The sequence below is a fragment of the Podarcis erhardii genome, assembly GCF_964252035.2.
Source record: "Podarcis erhardii genome assembly, chromosome: 13".
NCBI lineage: Eukaryota > Metazoa > Chordata > Lepidosauria > Squamata > Lacertidae > Podarcis > Podarcis erhardii.
Window position 1 is genome coordinate 9,230,237 of NC_138502.1, and position 17,786 is coordinate 9,248,022.

Below are 17,786 nucleotides of genomic sequence, written 5' to 3' on the forward strand. Positions count from 1 at the left end.
TCCATATGAACCTACCCAGACTCTGAGATCATCTTCTGAGGCCCTCCTTTGTGGGCCTCCTCCTCAAGAGGTCTGGAGGGTGGTAACACGAGAACGGGGCCTTCTCTGCAGTGGCTCCCCGTCTGTGGAATGCTGTCCCCAGGGTGCCTTCATTATACACCTTTAGGTGCCAGGAAAAACGTTCCTTTTTATCTGATTTACATCCTATGCCCTTTTAAAATGTGTTCTTTTGTGGCTATTAGGTTGTTGTTTTTATTTTTTATATTTTGATTTTATTCTGTGAACCGCCCTGAGACCCCTGGGTCTAGGGCGGTATATAAATTCAATCAATCAATCAATCAATCAATCAATCAATCAATGTTTCAACAACCAACCCAGTCAACCCCTGAGCCTCACTTAGGTAGATAGGTTTTCAGTCTTTTTCTGAGGCAACGCACCAAACAGCATTAGTTTAGAAAGAACAAGAGCTCCAACTCCGGTAGCCATAGACTGGCCCTTTCCCCAGGGCTGGCCTAAGTAATTTTTTTTTTTTTTTTGCCTGAGGTCCCTCTTCCAACTCTACAATTCTATGCTTTTATGATGAATGAATGAGAGGAAGATACAGAGCTGTGTTCTGCCTCCACTTTCAGGCAGTATGCTTCTGAATACCAGTTGCTGGAAACCGCAGGAGCGGAGAGTGCTGTTGCACTCAGATCTTTCTTGCGGGCTTCGCACAGCCATTGCGAGAACAGGGTGCTGGACTAAATGGGCCATTTAGACTTTTCTTAGGAATGGCAACTGAACATTTATATGGGTCCAAAAGGGACACCACCAAAAGGGACACCACCGGGTAGCAGCTGAGTAAGTTCTACTGCAAGTAGTCTCATCAGAATTAAAGGACAAAGAATTAAAGGACAAAGTCCTCTCCATTAATTTCGGTAGGTCTACTCTTGAGTAATGTTGAATACCGCCCAATGGGCAGAGAGAGCTGAATCTGTTTCAGGGGCAGCGTGGGGAAGTGGCTAGAATGTCAGACAAGTTCCTTGGAAGACCCCGGTTCAGATATTGCTGTTGTTTATTTAGCCAGACGGGCTTAAAGTTTTGCCCTTGTATTGATATTATATATTAATCAAATACAGTGTATACGTCTTTAAACCATTATTTGGCTTCAGAACACCGAAAATCAGGGGTTGGGTAGAACACTGTAAGCAGGCACATTTTTTCCTTTAAAAAGAAAACCAAAAGTTCAGCGGTAAGGGTTGGAATACCTTGGAAGGCAGGCATGGCTACAGCCTTTGAAAGATGTGACAGAAGAGCTGTACAGATATTATATACACAGGAGCCAGTCACGTGTTGCCCAAAAATCCACTTTAAAGAGCACATGCCCCCAGATGCACACAAACAATTTTAAGTACAAATGTAAAGCATTAAAATAGAAACAGCCATGTTCTACACTGTGACTGGTTGCCAACTTTTTCTGCCCAACCCTGCTCCTGGGCTTTTAATGGCAGTTTGTTCTACAGACTTGAGGTTGGGGTAATATTTGTCCCAAGTCCTGTTAAAGGAACAGGTGCAGGCAAGTTTGAGGGACTCCTGTCTGAAGCCTTGGAAAGTCGCTGCCCCTGTAGAGAAGATTGATCAAGATAGACCCAATGGCCTGGCTCTGCACAAGGCAGGTTCCTGTCATCGTCCCCCATCAGTTGGCAACTTTTTGAATCAGCCAGTGAAGCAATTGCTTACTCAAGAGGTTTGGAAGAAATCTTTTCCCCAAAGGTTACACTGGCACGCAGGGTCATATTTAGGTTTGATGAGGCCGTAAACTACTGAAGGTAATGGGGCCCTTTTTATGTCCAGCTGTCCTTTGTCAACAACAAATTGTCACTGTTTTTTTGTGTTGAATATATGCTATATGGTAATTTATGGACCTAACAGAAGCCTACACAACACAAAACACTGTTGCTGTATGTGGGTTTTATTTTATTTGTTTTTTATCTTATCTTTTGGAAATGTGCATCCAGTTTTTCCCCCTTTAAATTTTTTTGGGGGCCCCCAAGAGAGTGGGGCCCTAAGTTATAGCTTATTTAGCTTATACGTAAATCCGGCACTGTTGGCACGCACAATGTTTAGCTGAATTTTCTCCCCTGCATGTGCCAAATCCAGGCTGTGCCAACATCAAACGCATTATTACCTGGGGACAAATAAAAAGTCTTGTTGTTTATCCAGCCAGTTTTTCAAACTTTCCTACTTTAGAAAGCTGCTCCAAACACTGAAGTTTTGTTTCCCTGCACATTTCCCAACATTTGCTTCCCTCCTGAATCAGGGGGTGGGGGCGGGGGGGGGGGGAAGAGAAAAATTGGATCCTCTTTTTGATTAACCTTGGGATATTTTGACATTAAATGCAATCCATCATTAACTTCATTGGGATGTCTTGATAATAGTAAACATGTTAAAAAGCAAAGAAAGCAGCCTTTTGAAGGGGGAAGTATTCCCTTGATGAAAATATATGCCAGTGTGATGCAGTGGTTAGATGGTAGGACGAGGCTCTGTGAGATTTGGGTTCAAATTCCCACTCAGCCACAAAACTCATTGAGTGTCGTTGAGGGATAATGTGTCAGGATAAAGTAGGGCAGTAGTGTATGGGGAAATTCAGAAGGACGTGGTCCCTTCATGGCCACCACAGCCACACGCCTTCTTAGATTATATAACCTCCTAAGATTATACAATATAATTATACAATAATCTTATAATGATAGAATAATAATAATTAGGGATGCATTGCAACCATCAGTGAAGGTCTCCAACATGTTTGCTTGCAGCTAGATCTACCATTTTCTCTGCGTGTTCTTGGGCAAATGATTTGGAGTGCTCTGAATTTTTATTTGTGACTTAAGTTGTGTCTTCTGTGATGTTCCATTGCATGCAACAGAAAGTGCTCTCCGTTGTCTTGGAACTGAAGCACCTCCTGTTTTCATTGTCCCCAAATGCTTAGCTTTGGAGCATGTTTAGTCGTTTAGTCGTTTAGTCGTGTCCGACTCTTTGTGACCCCATGGACCAGAGCACGCCAGGCACTCCTGTCTTCCACTGCCTCCTGCAGTTTCGTCAAATTCATGTTGGTAGTTTCGAGAACATTGTCCAACCATCTCATCCCCTTCTCCTTGTGCCCTCAATCTTTCTCAGCATCAGGGTCTTTTCCAGGGAGTCTTCTCTTCTCATGAGGTGGCCAAAGTATTGGAGCCTCAGCTTCAGGATCTGTCCTTCCAGTGAGCACTCAGGGCTGATTTCCTTCAGAATGGAGAGGTTTGATCTTCTTGCAGTCCATGGGACTCTCCAGAGTCTCCTCCAGCACCATAATTCAAAAGCATCAATTCTTTGGCAATCAGCCTTTTTAATGGTCCAGCTCTCACTTCCATACATCAGTATCCCTGCCAAGAAAACTCCATGGACAAGAACAACAGGCTTTAGAGCATACAGTTCCTGAATAGCCCTCCTTTCGTGCTGACTGGGCAGCTGCATGGTGCTGAAGAGAGAGACCCCCGAAGGGGACCCTGCTGTAGAAATAATAATGTGTCTTTGTTCCCCCTGACTCTGGACCGTTGAATCACTTGGAAGGTTGACTGGCATTCGGAAAAGAAAACGGCTGGGAGGAGAACAGAATAGCCTGAGGGAGGATGGCATGCATGGGTTGTTGGGTAACTTAAACTCTGAGCAGGAGGATGTCAGAATGTACTGCAACATTTTGTTGCAGGCCTTACTTGTTGAAATCTACAAGCCATCAGATTGTACTGAATGATTCTAAGTATAGGCAAGGGAGAAGCTGACTACACCAATGAGCATGGTGCTGATGACACCAAGATTGCAGGTTCGATCCCCGTATGGGACAGCTGCATATTGCAGAGGGTTGGACTAGATGCTGCTCCAGGCCCCTTCCAACTCTGCAATTCTATGATTCTATGAAGCAGGTTGTTTCCTATATATGAATGCAATGCATTGGGTCTGCTGTTTGCCTTATTCATGCTCCTGACCATGAAGATGGGCTCATATATACAGAGGAATTAAATAAATACCCCTAATTTCTGTAAACCTTTTCTGGTTGGCATGCTAATGTTTTGCTTGCACGGTATCCAGAAATGCATTTTAGGAAGAGGTTGTGGGAGAGAGTTCAGTGCAGTTCAGTTTTAAAGGGGAACCTACCTAATTCCTACTTTGTGAAAGAACATGCAGGCTGAAGCTCAGACCATCCTCTGAAATCCACGCTTTCTCAAATCTTGCCATGCAGTTCACCAGCCAAGTCATGTGTACAAAAATGCATATACTAGGATAAAGTATGCATATAAAGGCACAGGCCAGAAACGAAAGCATACAAAAATAGAGATGCAAAAGTGTGTGCAGTGGTACCTCGGGTTAAGTACTTAATTCGTTCCGGAGGTCCATTCTTAACCTGAAACTGTTCTTAACCTGAAGCACCACTTTAGCTAATGGGGCCTCCCACCGCCGCTGTGCCACCAGAGCACGATTTCTGTTCTTATCCTGAAGCAAAGTTCTTAACCTGAAGTACTATTTCTGGGTTAGCGGAGTCTGTAACCTGAAGCATATGTAACCTGAAGCGTATGTAACCCGAGGTACCGCTGTAAATGAGACAAAGCTTTGTACAAAAGCATGTACTTTAGGGAAAATGTGTTATAATAATAATAATAATAATAATAATAAATGGCAGCAAACTGATATGCAGACGTGGAGAACTGAACCCTAGATTGCAATAATGAGAAACAGAGAGAAACCAAAACTGACAGAATTGCCCATCCCCATTCAGGAATGAGATGCATTTAACCCCTGTGCTCCGTGTATTGACTTACATATTAGAAAAATTAAGAGCCCATGGGAAATTGTCCTTGCTGTCTAACAGCTCTCTTGGCCTCATGGTCCTTCTAATACTGAACTCAGATGGTGGGTGCCAAGAGGACTGGATCCAGAACAGGGTCACTGTGAAACAAGAGGGAGGTTATCAGCGTGCTCCCAAGGGACAACGCGACAACTGCACACACACACACACACACACACACACACACACACACACATGGACAACATACAAGTCTTGTGGCGCTTGAACAGCTCCCTTATTGTTCGAAACCCACTTCCTGCCCAGGCCCTCCTCCTCCTCCTCAAGCCCTTTCTTCCTCTTCTCTTAAAATAAACATTGCAAATAATGCCCTTTAGGTTGTGCAATGCTCTTCCAGCCCTCCCGATGCCTTCCTGCAGAGAAGGCGGATGTCTGGGCAGAAGTCTGGCATCAGCACCCACCGTTCATCTGCCACATCCCGAGAGGAGAGGGGAACAAAGCCAATAATCCCCCCAGGGGTGGCATCCAGCCTTCTGCCCGTGGATTCTCGGCAGGAAATGATGTGTTTGCAGAGCAAGATCAGTGCCAACTTGAAAAGGCAGGTGATCCCATCTTCAGGGCTTGAGAGATGGACATGTGCATAGCAAGGCAGGCAAAAAAATAAATGTGGAGGTGAAATGACGGAAGATGGCTTTTTCCTATCTCCACTCTGCTGTCACACACCAAGGGTACCTCCAGTCTGCTGGTATTTTCCATGAGTGATTCAAGTGCATCAGGAGAGGTGGTGTGGCAATAGTGGCCAGGCTAGGATCTGGGAGAAGAGGACTCAAACCCCAGTCAACCAAGAAGCTCACTGGACTTAGCCAGTCCATTCTCTCTCAGCCTAATCTCCCTTGCAGGGTTGTTGTGAGGATAAACGGGGGGGGGGGGGGCTAAGTATGCCACCTCCTTGAGCTCCTTGGAGGAAAGATGGAATATAAATGCAAGAACAGCAACAACAGTTAAATTCATGAGTTTAAAGTGGATTAAAGGGCTATGCCAGCCTAGCTCAAGAAATGCTCTTGGAAGCAGGGGGAAATACGCCAGACTTTTTGAGGTTTGGAACGTGACCGGGAAATGCATTGAAAAGTATGAGATCAAAAAATCTTAGAATGGTAGAACTGGAAGGGATCTCATCTAGTCCAACCCCCCCGCAATGCAGGAATCCTGCCCACCTGGGATGAATGAATGAATGAATGAATGAGAAATGGGAAGATGTGTAAGCTGGGTTGAATTAGATGGCTCAGTTGGTAGAGCACGAGGCTCTTAATCTCAGGGTTATCGGTTTGAGCCCCACATTGAGAAAAAGATTCCTTCCCTTCAAGGGGTTGGGCTAGATGACTCTGTGTCAGCTTTGCGCAAACAAATCCAGATGAGTGCTCAGTAAATAGATCATAAGGAGGAGCCCTGGTAATGTCACCATGGCCCTCCCTTGTGCATCTCCATAATGTAGGGCTGCCATACGTCCTGATTTTCCAGGACATGTCCTGGAATTCACCTCCGAAAATGGCGTCCTGGAGTATTTTTTGCAAATGTCCTGGAAAACCAGGAATGGGGGTTAAATCGTGCCGAAAATGCCTAAGAAAAGCTCCCAAACTCAGAAATTCTTGTAGCTTTTGCTAAACAAAGCTCAACAACTTTGGTTCCCATAAAAAACAAAACAAAAACAAAAAAACTCAACAACTTTGGGCAAAAAAATAAATAAAAGCTCAACAACTCTGTCCTGATTTTCACTTTTGAGCTATGGCAAACCTACCATAATTCTCACTTCAGATACTCCTGGCCTCTTTCCAAACAGAATCTTTTTTATGTACTGAGCTGAATGCTAGAACAATAGGATCCAGAATGCAGCAGTCTGATTGGTCCGCAGGAGCCACCCAATCCAGCTCCAGGTGGAAGTGAACCAGCGACCTGATTGGATTGCAGGAGCAGCCAATCAGGCTTCTGGAGAAAGTGAATCCACAACCTGATTGGCCTACAGGAGCAGCCCGTAATTAGCCAATCACGCAGGGCCCATTGTGTAAATAATGTATATATAGCTAGACATTTTGGGGAAAGTTTCATTCGTTGTTACTATGAGCTTTATAAAGAATATGAAATTCACACTCAACTCCCAGTATATTTCAATCTTCCTTACAGTCTCCTCCCATTTGACTTCTGTTAATGTTTGGATTCAACATCCCTTTCTATCCCCCATTAAATTCTTGTAAATAGGGACAAGGCTGCAGCAGTGAGCCACTAGGGACTCTTCCTGATTAAGCCCCATAGTTCCCCATTCTGAGACATGGATGGGAAATAAGTGGTCCTCTTAGATGTGACTGGACTCTTCTCTCTCATCAGATGCCACCAGCATGGCCAATGATCAGGGATGATGGGAGGTGGAGTTTATCAGCATCTGAAGGGCCACAAATTCCTCACTCCTGTTCTGAGATATGCAGCATGAATTAATTACTGGCCGGCTACGGCTTCAGTGTCAGGCCAGCGTTTTCCTCTTTCTCACCTGCCCCCATCTTGCTTTGCTGAAGAGTTCTGTTGGATGCAAAAGCTTGCACACTATTTTATTACATTTTGGGTTAGTTCTATAAAGGGGCTTTGGGGAGGGGGTTCAAACTAAAGTGGCTGTTTAGCCTTTAGCCCACCTCTTCCTCTCCTTGGGTCACTTCTGCATCTTACATTCAGTGCACTATTATACCACTCTAAACCAAATAACCCTGGGAAATGTAGCTTGTTTATGGTGCTGGGAGTGGTTAGGAGTCCCTTATTCCCCTCACAGAGTCACAGTTTTCCAGAGCTCTCTCTTAAGAGGGAGAGACTGTTAATGTTATATGTCAGGGATGTGTATACCTGTGAAGAGTTCCAAGATTTAGAACCTCAAAGCCAAAGTGAGAGCATTTGGGTCAAAATTAAGGGAGAGAAGAATAACAGTGACCTCATTGTGGGAGTTTACTATAGATCCCCAAGCCAAATGGAGGACATAGACGACGCCTTCCTGGAACAGATGGCCAAGCATGCAAAAGGAAGGGAGATAGTAGTAATGGGGGACTTCAATTACCCGGATATTTGTTGGATGTCAAACTCAGCCAAGAGCATAAGGTCAAACAGATTCCTCACTGGCCTTGCAGACAACTTCATTGTCCAGAAAGTGGGAGAAGCAACAAGAGGAACAGCCATTTTAGATCTGGTCCTAACCAATGTTGATGACCTGGTTAGTGGGGTAGAAGTGGAAGGATCATTAGGCGCGAGTGATCATGCTCTTCTGAAGTTTACTATACAGCGGAAAGGAGCAGCCAAGCATACTAGGACTCAATTTCTTGACTTTAAGAAAGCCAACTTCATAAAACTTAGGGAAGTGCTGGGTGAGATCCCATGGACAGTAATACTAAAAGGAAAGGGAGTTCATGATGGCTGGGAGTTTGTTAAGAGGGAGATAGTAAAAGCACAACTTCAGGCAATACCAATGAGACAGAAACATGGAAGGTGCCTAAAGAAGCCATGGTGGCTATCTAAAGAACTTTTAACTGAGTTAAGATTAAAAAAGGATGTGTATAAAAAATGGAAAAGGGGGGAAACCACCAAAGAGGAATTCAAACAAATAGCCAGCACGTGTAGACACAAAGTCAGAAAAGCTAAAGCACAGAATGAACTCAGGCTTGCTAGAGAGGTTAAAAGCAACAAAAAAGGCTTTTATGGGTATGTTCGTAGCAAAAGGAAGAACAAAGAAACAGTGGGGTCACTCAGAGGAGAAGATGGTGAAATGCAAACAGGGGACACAGAAAGGGCTGAACTCCTCAATGCCTTCTTTGCCTCAGTCTTCTCCGATAAAGAAAACAATGCCCGACCTGAAGAATTTGGAGCAAATGATTCAACAGAGGAAACACAGCCCAGAATAACTAAGGCACTATTACTTCCCTTGATCTAGATGCTATACTCCTATTGATGCAGCCCAGAATTGCATTGGCTTTTTTAGCTGCCGCGTCACATTGTTGGCTCACGCCAAGTTTGTGGTCAACCAAGACTCCTAGATCCTTTTCACATGTACTGCTCTCAAGCCAGGTGTCACCCATCTTGTATTTGTGCCTCTCATTTTTTTTTGCCCAAGTGCAATACTTTACATTTCTCCCTGTTAAAATTCATCTTGTTTGTTTTGGCCTAGTTCTCTAATCTGTCAAGGTCGTTTTGAAGTGTGATCCTGTCCTCTGGGGTGTTAGCCACCCCTCCCAGTTTGGTGTCATCTGCAAATTTGATCAGGATGCCCTTGAGTCCATCATCCAAGTTGTTGATAAAGATGTTGAATAAGACCGGGCCCAAGACAGAACCCTATGGCACCCCACTAGTCACTCTTCTCCAGGATGAAGAGGAACCATTGATGAGCACCCTTTGGGTTCGGTCAGTCAGCCAGTTACAAATCTACTGAGTGGTAGCATAGTCAAGTCCGCATTTTACCAGCTTCTTTACAAGAATATCATGGGGCACCTTGTCAAATGACTTGCTGAAATCAAGGTAGGCTACATCCACTGCATTCCCTTCATCTACCAGGGTTGTAATTCTGTCAAAGAACGAGATCAGGTTAGTCTGACATGACTTATTTTTCAGAAATCCATGCTGACTATTGGTGATCACAGCATTCCTTTCTTGGTGCTCACAGACAGTTTGCTTAATGATCTGCTCCAGAATCTTCCCTGGTATTGATGTCAGACTGACTGGGCGGTAATTATTTGGGTCCTCTCTTTTCCCCTTTTTGAAAATAGGGACAACATTTGCCCTCCTCCAGTCTGCCGGGACGTCGCCTGTTCTCCAGGAATTCTCAAAGATGACTGCCAGTTGTTCTGAGATCACATCTGCCAGTTCTTTTAATACTCTTGGATGCAGTTCATCTGGCCCTGGAGACTTGAATACATCTAGACTAGCCAAGTATTCTATGAAACCACTCTGAACTGTGTCACTGCGAGGGGAATATGGGTCTCCTAAGCCCTCTCATTTTCCAGTAGTGATGTATGGAAGTGAGAGCTGGAGCATAAAGAAGGCTGATCGCTGAAGAATTGATGCTTTTGAATTATGGTGCTGGAGGAAACTCTTGAGAGTCCCATGGACTGCAAGAAGATCAAACCTCTCCATTCTTAAGGAAATCAGCCCTGAGTGCTCACTGGAAGGACAGATTGTGAAGCTGAGGCTCCAGTACTTTGGCCACCTCATGAGAAGAGAAAACTCCCTGGAAAAGACCCTGATGTTGGGAAAGATGGAGGGCACAAGGAGAAGGGGACAACAGGGGACGAGATGGTTGGACAGTGTTCTCGAAGCTACAAACATGAGTCTGACCAAACTGCAGAAGGCAGTGGAAGACAGGAGTGCATGGCGTGCTCTGGTCCATGGGGTCACGAAGAGTCGGACACGACTAAGTGACTAAACAACAACAAGCCCTCTCAGCACCAAGCAATAAACTACAGTTCCCATGATTATTTGGGGGAATCCATGACTCTTTAAAGTAGTAGGATATTGCTTTAAATGTATAGTTCAGATGCAGCCTCAATCTTACCATCCATTTTCCCAACAAGTGGCATCAATGCATGTAAATTAGCGTATGCATTTTTAATTTTTTTTGAGTTAGTTCTAGGTATGAGCTTTCGTGTGCATGCACACTTCTTCAGATACACGAAAGCTCATACCTAGAACTAACTCAGTTGGTCTTTAAGGTGCTACTGGAAGGAATTTTTTTATTTTGTTTTGACCATGGCAGACCAACACGGCTACCTATCTGTAACTTAAATTTTTTTGTTGGGAATCTGTTTTGTGGACCTATCTGTCCTCCTGAATCAGAGCATTAGTTCCTGCCTGCATTAACAGAGAGGATATTTCACTCTGCACATGCTCAGAAGCACCCCTGTGCCCTTCAGCCAGCATGGAGGGACATGATATGAGCAAAGTGTGCACCTGGAGAGCAAGGAGATGAAACAATCCCACTGATGATGCTTCCCCATGGATGGCACCATGGAATCCTGGTATTGTAATATGGTTCAATGGGGTACAGGATCCCGGCCTGTAAAACATCAAGCTCCGGGAAGCTGACATTTTAAATAACAACAACAATCTTTATTACGGTCCAGAGACCCAACAAATCATTACAAATCAATACACAGTTCATACAGCCTACCTCCAGGTTAATCAAGCATTTTGTTTAGAATATAGGGCTCATTTGTTATTGCAACCACCGATGAAAACTTTGCCACTGCTAACGTTCTAGCTTTTGTCCGGTCTTCCAGTAGGAACCTGACATATAGTGAGCCTCTGATTTTCCCGGGAAAGGTACCAGCAAGGGTAGTATCAGTTCAGCCCTGGCCTGCTCATATTTTGCACAATACAACAAAATATGATTTATGGAATCAATGTCTTGAGCACACGAGCAAAGTCTGTCCTGGTAGGGAACTCCTCTCAACCTGCCATCCAACACTGCAGAGGGAAAGACATTTAGCCTGGCTTTGGTGAAAAGCTTTCGGTAATTTGGTACTGTCAGGTTTTTGATGTAAGATGTTAACTTAAAGACATACCCATATTGAACTCCTGCTGCCAGCGGACTACAAACTGCGTGTGATCGAGATCGCAAGTCACTGTGTGCATTGTCCCATAATCTTTGCTTTAAAACATTTTGGGCGCCTTCATAGCCCAGGTAATACAATTGGGGGGGGGGGGAGAGAGAGACCAATAGAGGTGGCTTTTCTAGCCATGGTTTTCTGCCATTTGCTGACAAATTCCTCATTGGTCAGATGTTGGTACAGACCCTTCCCTAGTTTAAACACTGAAATCCTGAGCCAATGTTTTAGGGCAGCCCACCATGCTTTAGTTGAAATTGGGAATTCACCAGCTTCTAACAGAAGTATGGAGTTGGGGACACAGTTAGGTACCTGCAGCAGAGATTGTATAAATTTTGCCTGAAAGCCATCTAGCTTTGGCAAGTCCCCATTATGCCAGACATTTGCTGCATACAGGAGTTGGGAAACGGGCTTTGTGTTGAAAACCCTTAAGGCTGCTGGAACATATTTGCCGCCCTTTGTGAAGAAGAATCTATGTATGGCTAGCTTTGTAATCTCCGCCTTTTGAAGGGAGGTTTGCCAATGTTGCTTCCAAGATCCTGTATGATGGAATGTGAGCCCTAGGTAACTGAAGTATTTTACCTGTTCAAGGTTATGGCCATCCAGCACCCATTTAGACTGGGAGAATCTTCTTTCAAAGACTAAAATTTTAGATTTTTCACAATTAATGGATAAACCATTTCCAGAACAGTAATCAGAAAATTTCCTCAACAGATAATTTAAACCCGGTCTGGAACGTGAGATGATGGCCGCGTCATCAGCATATGACAACAGAAGGGTCCTTCTCATTCCTATTTTTGGAATGTGTCCATCTGGGTCCATTAAGTTCTCTTCTAGGTCATTTAAGAATGTGGGGGCCAAAATACAACCCTGTCTCACCCCTCTAGTCATCTTGATGCTGTTCGATAGCTGTCCCTGTCGACCGCATTGGACCTGCATTTTGGTTCCATTGTACAGGGCTTTTATGAGAAAGAGAAGTAGTTTGTCCTGCAAAATCAGACTTAATTTGGACCATAGCTGGAATCTGGGGATGGAGGCAAATGCTGATTTCAGATCCATAAAGGCCACGAAGAGTTTACCCTGTAGAGGCCTGGTATACTTCTCAGCTAGGAAGGACAGCATTAGACAGTGGTCTGTTGTTGAATGGTTCTCACGAAAAGGTGCCTGGGCTTCAGATAGTATATTATGTTCATTTAGAAAAGTTGTCAGTTTGCTACTGAGGAAACGGGCATACAGCTTCCCAATTATTGAGAGCAGGCTAATTGGCCTATAATTGGAAGGTACATTTGGGTGGCCTCTCTTAAAGACTGGAACTACTATAGCATGTTTCCAGCTATATGGTACCTTACCCGAGTTATTTACTACTACTACTAATAATAATAATAAATTTTATTTATATCCCGCCCTCCCCAGCCGAAGCCAGGTTCAGGGCGGCTAACAATAATCAAATAATCAAATAATCACACATTCAAAATATTCATTATAAAAATTAAAATCAAATTAAATTAGTGGCAACCAATTAAGCAATATTCTGTGCAGGTTGCCAGAGGAGGGAGTCAGGCTGCGCCCTGACCAAAGGCCTGGTGGAACAACTCTGTCTTGCAGGCCCTGCAGAAAGATGTCAGGTCCCGCAGAGCCCTAGTCTCTTGTGACAGAGCGTTCCACCAGATTGGAGCCGCAGCCGAAAAGGCCCTGGCTCTAGTTGAGGCCAGCCTAACTACCGTAAAGAGTGCTGCCAGAAGCAGAGCCCACCAGTGATCGTTTGATGTAATCAACTCTGCTGGTGTTATGTAGTGAAGTTTCACCCTGGGCCAGCAGGGGGATACTGTATATAGTTTTCAATCAGGTCTGTAGATAGTTTTCCCTCAGGTCCGCGTCAGTTATTTTAGGCGGGAACTCTGGGCTGTTGTTGTTACAATGTTGACAGCCGGCTGCCTATAAAAGCAGGCCGGCTGAGCTGTTTGCAGTCAGTTCTATTCCAGTTTATGAAATAAAGAGCTAGTTGGAGAAATCGCTGTGTCGTCGGCTATGTCAACCCACAACTTAACACTGGCGACGAGGATGGGATTGATGGACATCAGAGCACAGCCAGATGCGGCCAGCCTCTGAACTGAGCTGAATCACTGAGCTGAATCACAGAGCGAAATCACTGAGCGAAATCACTGGACAGAACCAATTCAGAGCTGACTGTTCTGGCTAGAGCACTGTGTTCCATCCATCGCCCTTCACGCCGGCATCGGAATCATGGCTTCACTTGTGCCTCTACCGCCGTTTGCGCCAGCCTCTGAATCATGGGATTCCTACCTCGCTCGGTTCGACTGCTACCTCCAAGCCAACGAGCTGACAGCAGTATCAAAGGATCGGAAGCGGGGCCTATTCCTCAGCCTCTGTGGGCCTGAGGTGTTTGAGACGGCCCGAGCATTGGTTGCGCCCGAAGCAGTCCAGGCAACACCATGGGACACGATCCAAGAGAAGCTCCGCAACCACTACGCACCAAAGCCGTCCAAGATTGCTGCCCGCCATGCGTTCTACCACCGGAACCAGGCAGAGGGGGAGTCAATCAACAACTACACCACCGCCCTGCGACAGGCTGCAATGCACTGTGAGTTCCGAGACTTAGACGATGCCCTGATGGATCGAATCGTCTGCGGGGTCCGGGACATCCATCTGCAACGGTGTCTCCTCGCCAAGCCAGACCTCACGCTGCAGAAAGCCATTGAGGAGGCTGTGGCCTCAGAAGCTGCTGAACGCTCCGCCCAGGAGATCCGCAAGTGCAGCAGCCCGCGTCTTGCTAGGGAGCCAGTTCCGGTGCATCATGAAGAGGCCAGCAGTGATGAGGCATCCTCCAGTGAAGGCGATGACGTGCACCAGACAAAGCGGGAGCACAGGAAGTTCCAACAGAAGTCCAAGGGCCAACCGGAATGTGCCGGCTGCGGAGGCAACCATTCCCGTGCCAAGTGTCGATTCAGAGACGCCATCTGTAGGAAGTGTTCCAGAAGGGGCCACATCGCTAAGGTCTGCCGATCGGCTCCGTCTGACACCCCCCCTTCATCGACTCGCAAGTCCAAGCCTTCCCTCCAGTCTGCCAAGGAAAGTTGTTTCGCTCTCACCAACTGCCGCTGCCCGTCTGGAACCACGATTGGCCAAACCGACGCCTACGCGACGCAAGCTGAACGTCACGGTGCTCATTGAAGGAGCTCCATGTGACATGGAGATCGACACCGGGTCTGCCCTGTCCATCGTGTTGTGGAGCACCATCAAAAGACTGGTACCCAGAGTGTCCAAAAGGCAACTCGACTCTCACCGCGTACACCTGAGAGACTACCAGGGAAACGACATTCCCGTGGTAGGCGTTGGCCGGTTCCGGATTGCCTTCAAGGATTTTTCGGGCCTGCTCCGGTTGGTGGTGGTCAGGGCCCTAGTCTCTTGTGACAGAGCGTTCCACCAGATTGGAGCCGCAGCCGAAAAGGCCCTGGCTCTAGTTGAGGCCAGCCTAACTACCGTAAAGAGTGCTGCCAGAAGCAGAGCCCACCAGTGCTCGTTTGATGTAATCAACTCTGCTGGGATAAAGTCTTTCCCCGGAGCCTTTCCACTCTTCAGATTCCCAATTAATGTATGGACTTCCTCCACAGTAGCCGGCCTCCAATTAGGGAGCAGTGACAATTCTGCCCTGTCATCCTCCTGTAAGCTGGAAGGGAGGTTTGGATTTTCCATAAATATATTTCTGAAGTGATTCTCCCAAACCTGAGCTGGAATGACACAGCTGGGGGCTGAGGAACTATTTTTCATTGAGTCGGAGACCAGTTGCCAAAAGAGTTTAGTTTCATTGTTTAGTGAGGCATTCAATAGCAGGGACCAGGAATTTTGTTCGGACTGCCTTTTTTTTGAGGCCAAAAGGGCTTTATACTCTTTTTTGATTTTGAAATAAGATGGAGGTACGTAGTTTAATCCAGCGTTTCTATAGGCCAAATAAGCGCTCCTTAAGGCTTCCTTCTTTGTGCAGCACTCTTGGTCAAACCAACCGTGCCCTTTTGCAGTGCGTGGCTTGCCGGCTGAGTTTATGTTAACCGAAACCACATCCTGCACAGACTCAATGAGATTTTCATAAGCCGTCAGGGAGGAGTCTGTTGATAGATTGTTTATTATAATTGATCTTAACTTAATTGCAGTTTGTGAATTCAATCTATTCTCAACTGCAATTGCTATCTCAGGTGTCCATTTTTTCCTACGCAATGCTGGATAATTTGCTTTATCTATGACCTCATGTTCTATGTGAGAGCGCTGAATTGAATTTTGGCCAGTAGTGGAGATGATTAGAGGCAGGTGGTCGCTTTCAGTCCTATTATCTATGGTGAATTTTTTAATTGATTCGAAGGCCTCTCTGTTAGTGAGGCAGTAGTCTACTGTGCTGGCTCCATTTGTATTTATGAATGTGTACTCGCCTTCTCTGTCCCCGGGGAATGCCCCATTAGCAATGATGAGGTCAAGGCTGATTTGTAAAAAAGCCAGGCAGAATCCGGCATAGTTGATTTGGCAATCTGTCGAATGTCTACGTGGGGGTGGGTTTAGAAAGAGGGCGCTATTTTCCTTTAGATCTTTTGATATTGGGAATTTTATTTCCAGGCTATCATCATTTGAGCCTATTCTGGCATTCATATCTCCCATTAGGTAAAAAGGCGATCCAGGGTGCCTAATTTGTAGGGAATAAAGGAAACTATGGAATTTGCGCCACGTACTCTCTATCTGTGTTTGCACTGTATATGGTGGGATATAAGCTGATACTCTTGGATTCCGTATGCAAGGTGATCCCCAGTGGCAGCTGCTCGAAAACTGAGCACTCAGTAACTTGTGACGCCAACTGAGTGGAAACCAGTTACTAGCCCCCCCCTCGGTCGTCCCCTTCCGAGCGGTTTAGAGGCCTTGATTTCATAGGCGCCGTCGAAAACTATGTTGTCAGTTGCCCAAGTTTCCTGCAGCATTATTATGTCAAACCCCGTTATATATTCACGAAATGGCTCGTCCCCTCGTTTGTTGGCCCAACCAGCTATGTAACTTCATGAGATGAAGTTAAGGCTGCTCGTTCCATAACTGGCTTGGCTTCATTGTGGTGGGTAAATTGTTATCAGCTCTCCCACTGGTTCGGAAATGATGCAACCGTTCTTAGGATATGCACGGTGTTGTTGTTCTCGGGGTTGATTTGCAGCATTTTCCCAATTTCCCGGCATCGACGGTGTTTTCTGAATTGCTGGGACCATCGGGGGGTCTTCGTCAAAGACAATTAAATCTGTCTCTGGCTTTCTATGTGTCCCATTTCCCTTGGGCCTTTTGGCTAAGATCAAGTGTAGTATCTGTTCTTATCAGTTTAATATCTGATATGTCCTCTATTTGAGGACTATATATTAAATAAATAAATGGGAGGGAGGTGGGGGACCACATGGCAAATAGGAAAATGTTCTAGGAAGCACATATGGAAAGCAAACACAGGATGGAAAGCTAGGAAGCAGATGGTAACACACACACACAGCCTCTAATACCAGGGTCACCCAACAACATGTGTAGCTAAGGCTTATTATGAGAGGAGTGGGGAGGGAGAGAGATTCCAATTCAGCAAATGTGGGCCTTGATCCAGCCAAAGTTAAGATGATAAAGACTTCATAAAGAGCCCTGCTGAATTGAAATCAGCACGGGGACAAACGGAAGAGGATGCCTTCGCTCCAGTGTGGCTCCCCTTTATTGCACACATAACCCCGCCAGCAGCATACGAATCGATATGGCTAATTTGACCCTACAACCCCTCCCCCCTCTCACGCAAACTAAACTCACTGCAGTCAACCCAACCCAACTGACCAGGCCCTGGGCTCCCCAATCTCGCTTACCGCCAATGAATACTGACAAATGGATAGATGAAGAACCTATTCATGTGACGCTGGCAAAAAAGCCCTACACACACACTATGTAAAAGAAGGAAAATTTAGGGGGTTGGACTAGATGACCCTTAGGTCCCTTCTGACTCTACAATCCCCCCCTTGGGCATAGCCAAGGGGGACAGGGGGCAGCTGCTTCCTTAAATCAAGTAAATCAATAAAAATACTTAACTAACTGAGGTTCTGCCCCCCCCAACATAAAGCCTGTCTATGACCATGATCCCCTTCTTTCTCCCCAGTCTCTCTCCCCACCTATTTTCTCCCCCTACTTCATATTGTCTATAACATTAGTATCTCATTTAATGTAATTGATCTGTAGAAAGGATTCTATGAACTGAAAACAGAGACGCTGTATGTACTTTTGCTCCCCAATAAAATACTTTAATAAAAACATTTTTTAAAAAAATAAAATAAATAGTCCTG